This window comes from Lycorma delicatula, chromosome 6, assembly GCF_047948215.1.
Source record: "Lycorma delicatula isolate Av1 chromosome 6, ASM4794821v1, whole genome shotgun sequence".
In the NCBI taxonomy this organism is placed as follows: Eukaryota; Metazoa; Arthropoda; class Insecta; order Hemiptera; family Fulgoridae; genus Lycorma; species Lycorma delicatula.
In genome coordinates, this window is record NC_134460.1 from 138,124,385 (window position 1) to 138,130,384 (window position 6,000).

The following is a 6,000-nucleotide window of genomic DNA, read 5'->3' on the forward strand; positions in this document are numbered from 1 at the left end:
AACTGCAGAATTAATATAGCTTTTCTGTTTTGAAACATCATTTATTAATTGCAGTGGAATAAAAGTTTCTAAATAGAATTATTAAGCATGTAAGCTCTCCGCAGTCGGAGTTATTACCCCCTCTATAAAACTAGGGTTCCACACGGCCCATTCCAGATAAACCTTTCAGAGGAGAACTGAAGAGGAATTGCAACGACAGAAGGATGCAAAAATTTTGTAAATTTCCTAAGGAATAACTCCAGTAAAATCTTATCAAACTTAAGATTTTATCAAAAGGATCGGAACACAATCTCAAATTCCAACCATCTTAAAAATAAATAAAATACATAACCTCAAGTAAAAATAAATATACATCAGTCAATCAGCAACGGACAGATGTCCAGGTTTTGCGATAAGTCGAGGGATTAAAACATCTTCAAATTAAAACACTTGCGTTCCGTAGTAAGTTGCATTTTAATTTAAACATTTCTTGGTAATTATATACAGTTACGGAATCACCTCGGATTTTGATGAAATTAGGAATATACCTTATTTAGAACTTAAATTATTCGTCGGAAACGCCTTTCAGCCCAATTACATCCCTAGTAAGTTACACAGTATTCTTATAAAAAATTTCGTAATTCGGCACTGCACAATTGGACTAAATAATTTTTTTTGTCAAAATTAAATTTAGAATGAGATTAAATTCACTAAGACTAAATTGAGTCATACTAAGCTTAATATGTGGGTTTTGGTAAATGTGTAATATACTATTTACGGAGTAAATAACTTGGTTTAAGCGAAATTTAATTGAATTTAGTTAGGTTTAGGACAAGGTTAAGATTAGATTGGTTTATAAGTAATTTATAACCTTTAGTATATTAGTTAAATTCTTAAGTAAGTTTAACTGAAATCAAATTATTTAGTCATCAAATAATGTATAAACACGTGTATAGTATAAAATAACGAAACTTTGGGTGCGGATACTTTGTAAATTATGAGGGACGTAACTCGAGTGAAAGGCGTTTTCGACTAATAATTTCAATTGTAACGAATAACTTACGTCCTAAATACGGAATATTCAAAATTTTATCAAAATCAGTGGTGAGTCCGTAACTGATATACCCTAAATTTAAATTCCTTATTCGAAAAGCGATAGAATCCTTTATGAATTAATTGTGTTATATAATAGGTTTACCTGGTCGAAACGTGTTTTTAATCGGAAATCTTATTACGAATGGAGGATGGAAAACTGAAAAAAATATCCATACCATAAAATTTAATAAAATCTCAATCTGTCGAGCTTCCGTATGGAAAGGCAAGTTCCTTTAACTCTTACGCTTCCACAACACAATTTACTAACGGTTATTTCATACAGATAACAATATATGAATTTTTTATTTTATTTTTTTTTTTTAGAATTTACAAGTTATAATATCAATTCGGTGTTATTCACAATAAGACACCGAATAATCGAAAGTACTGTGGTATATATATATATGGAGAAAAAAATAATGACATAATAAAAAGGAAAGAACTGTTGATCTTTACTTGGTCTATATTATAAAGCTCAATGCGCTAGCAACGAGCGTTCATTGCTTATGCTACATAGAGACAGTTTTAATAGGCAGACAATGCTCTCCGCTTGCTAAATAAATTATATTTCCTATACAATAGTGTTACATGAAGGTATGTTTATAACAAAAATTTCTGACATCGCAAAAATGTGGATGTAATCCACTTATAATATTTATTATAATAGAAAAATGATTTACTTAAATATTAGTGATAGGGCTAAATATTTTAACAATACAATCTGCTTAATTAAAATAAATAACTGGATTGTACGTTAAAAAAATAAAATCATTAACACCTGAAATAGAAAAACAAAACAATAGCAATATTACAGGTATCTTTTTATAACTATGCTTCGTATTATTGGAAAGAAACGTGCTAAAACAATACAGAAATATTCTATTGTTATGTATTATTTTAATTAACTACTCTTCGTTTTAAAGGGCGATTTTTTTATTAATGTTAATTGTTTAATTAATTAATTAATCGTAATACGCTGTTGTTTTAGAAATAGAGAATTCCATTGTAATTTGTTCAAACAAAAAATCATTACAAAATACAAACTTAATGGTTGAATCAAAAGATTTAATTATTCAACAGAGAAAATATTTTTTATTGACATTAAGTTAGAAATAAACCGTATACATAGGTATTAGTAGAAATGAATATTAAGTTAAATAAGATTTCATTGTATTATATAAACCAAGATTCAAAATAACTCACCGGGTTGGTCTAACGGTAAACTCGTCGTAAATCATCTGACTTCGAAGTCAAAGTTCTCAGGTTCAATTACTAATAAAGGTTACTTTTATTTGGATTTAAATCTAGATCGTGGATACCGTTGTTCTTTGGTGGTTGGGTCTCAATTAATCACACGTCTCAGGAGTAGTCGACCTGAGTTTGTTCGAGACTACAAATTTACCGATACAGTTACATTACACTGTTAAGTCGCAAATGAATTTAATTTTTTGTGAAACTATAAATAAAAAGTATTAAAAAAATAAAGATTCAAAAAAAGAATATAAATATAAATAAAAAAAATTATTCAACTAAACTATTATATTTCTAAAATAATAAAATTATAAAGTATTTAATTAAAAAAAAGGTTATCATTTCTTTTTTTTCTCTAATTTTTATAGCCGAGATATTTTTGTTTTTCCATAATAAACTACTAAATATTATTAAACAATTTTTTCTCTAGTTAAAAAATTGAATAAAGACTTGTTAACCGTTAAAATTTAATACATTTTTAATTCTTGGATAGCAATTTTGCACCGAACGTCACTCGCTTCAGAACAGTTAAAATCGTTGTATGAAGCCGTTACTTGAAGAAAATCCATCACAACAAAAGACAATAAATAAAATATGTTATTAGATTTTCATAAAATTGTTGTGATTTTTTGAAGTAATTTTCTGAAAATCAAATAAAATATTTGTTTATTTTTCTTTTGTTTGTAATAAAGTTAGTGAATTTCCATCTTTATAATGTGTATTTTATATTTTATATGAACACAAAGGTAAGAGCAACGATGGATTATTAGACTTTTGTATTGGATAGCACTTGAACAATTTTTAGCTATATTTATTGAAGCGAGGGAAACCAGTGGACGGCATACCGAATATTATTAACAAAATAAATCTTCCGTGTAGATATGGTCATTTATTTAATTAAATTTTCTCACTTCTTATATAGATGTTAATACATAAATAAATATTAGAATGAATATTAGAAATATTATTAAATAAATACGTAAATTATTTAGATATTTCTAATACATAAAATTTTACTCAAGAAAATTTCATTTAGAAAAACAGTTTTTAATTCAGTGATTAATTTGTTTTCTCCGTTCATAAGTAGGAGAGTATTTTATGTAAGGTAAAATATCTAACAATAAATAATTATAGTTTTAATGATTTAGTTAATTTAATTTTTAATAAATCTAAAGTAGAATGTTCATTATTTATGTTCCTTAATCTAAAAATAAACCGGAATTATTAAAACCAGAGACCTCTTCACTCAAGCATTAAATATAAAATTTATAAAAATAGAAATGTGTGACACAATCAAATTTTGTAAGAAATAGATACGAGTATATACCTCTTAACTAAACAATTTTGAAAAGAGTCTTGATTTTTCATTAATTTGAAAATAATATTTTCCGTTTCGCAAGTATCAGTGATTCAGTGTAAATTTTACTTCTGTATTCACATTCATTATCCTTTTAGCTTGATAGATGTAATGATACACATAACCTGCAATCTGGAATTTTTAAGGACAAAAATTAAAGTATGAAAAATTTAAAAAGAACTTTTTTATTTGAAATGTTCGATTATTTTCACATCCCAAACATTTTTTCATATCTTATCAACCGCTATGAAAACCCCTCAGAATGCTTTTTATATTATGACTTGCCTGTCGTTCGCTTTAATCTGTCATTTTCGAGTTGATACCACGTTAAGAGATTTTTTTAATTTTATTATCGTACTGAATAAAAGAGATTCTGTTACGAAAAAATAATACTACTATGTTAAGGGATGAATGATCTCTTTGTGTACCTTATTACAAGAATAAATAAATTAATAAAATCATTTTTCTAGTTACGAAAGTAGTTATGATAATAAAAAATAGTTGAAAAAACTTTACGATATTAATTTGTCAAAAAAATTTAAAAAGGATATCTCACGAAATTCTGATCTTTAGATTTTAATACCAAGGAGTAATTAAATTCAGGGAGGTAAATAAAAGTTCCGAAAAGATTTCTTGAAATACATTATGCTTGACGTAGAATGCATTAGTTTTTTTAAATAAATTTATGCCGCACTTTGTTAGAAAAATCACCAATTAATATTTTATTAAATATTTATTTTTGCGAAACCATTGTTTATCAAGATAGAAGGAATACATGTCTCCGGGTGAAACTAAGTTGGTTGAAAGTTATTAAGTGGTAAAGTGGTGATTAAGTGACTGAAATTTATCTCAGATGATTATTTTAATAGAAGACATACATAACCTTATTAAAAATTGAAATCTTTATTTTCATTCGTAGCCCAACCTTTGAATAATTGAACGAAAAAACTGAAACCATCTTAACGAAAAAACGGAATATCGGTTTCAAATTTCATTCGAATCTGTTTGTTAGTTTTAAATATATTTTGGAATCAATTTAATTAACGTTAATCAATATGTTTATCTATTCAAATAATTCTAAAAATTTCTTAACTCAGTAAAAAAAAATTCTTTCTAATTACTTCATTTTTTTAAGAAATGAAACATAAACAAAAACTTTTACTTTGGATGGGTACGTATTGGATATAGCCTGTCTACCATAATCATAATGATCCCGTAACTTTGAAAATACTTCAAAGTTACGGGATCATTAACATATTTTACATGTTAAAAATATAAGCATTATTGGTTATAATTATTGAAATAAATTAATCAATCTTAACCTACGATCGCTTCGCTCGCTAACCTCCACTAATTAACGGTAATATTTTGATTACTTAAATAATAAATAATTACAATAATTACTGAATTTATTATTTATAAATACTCAAAACATTGCTGCATTAATTAATCAAGCTTTGCGAGCGTACGTTAAGTTTGGTTAAATTATATTTATAAAATAAATAAATATAAATGGTTATAAAAATTAAAATAGTAATATAATGTTTATATCGGGTGATATTAACAATAACCTAAAAGTTTGCAACTGGTCGACGGACCAATGTACGTAAGTACGTTACTTTGATATGTCATTTAACGAAGAAATTTCTAAGAAATTAAAATTTAAAAAAAATATATGTATATTTATTCAAACACAGAAAGAGAATTATTTTAAATCTTACCTTTAACAAAAGTCTGGAACAAATGGAGGTGTATTAAAATACTTTTATTGATAAACTAATCAGAAACAATACGTAATAAAAACACTATTAAAAAAAACTAATAAAAATCACTGATCACATTGTAGTAATAATAAAAAAATAATTGACTGATAATAAATTTAAAATTGAATACAAATAAAGAGAAATAAAATTTGAATAAAGACACGATACAACTGATGAAAAAAAAACAAACAGCGCGCGCACGCATACAAACAACGTAACCACATGTACTTCCGATCGAGACCACGTCCACGAGTTAACTAAACAGACGATAGCCTAGCAACTCTTATGTTAACGAAAGCAGTTGACGGCTGCCGCTGTTCGTACGTTTATTCATTGCAGCCAACCAACACTACCTATACTGTACATACAGCTCGCTATAAAACATACCAGTCCGTCAAATACTACTCACTCACACATTCATAATCCCTACTCAACTTTTTCTTCAGTTCATCTTTCTTATTCGATAAAATATTACAATATATATATATATATCTATATATATATATATATGCCATAAAATAATTTAAAAAAATATTCCCATATTATATAATACAG

At 26.3% G+C, this 6,000-nt stretch overlaps 1 protein-coding gene across 2 annotated transcripts in view; it reads right to left on the reverse strand.

The window, feature by feature from the left end:
- nuf (rab11 family-interacting protein nuf) overlaps window positions 1-5,684 on the reverse strand; it is a 657,890-nt gene extending 652,206 nt beyond the window's left edge. Inside the window, exon 1 of one of the 2 annotated variants that reach the window (XM_075368607.1) lies at window positions 5,404-5,684. The gene's annotated coding sequence lies outside the window, so the exon portion shown is untranslated. The remainder of the gene's footprint in view (window positions 1-5,403) is intronic. The other variant, XM_075368608.1, reaches the window with a different exon arrangement.
- Window positions 5,685-6,000: the final 316 nt, after the last annotated feature.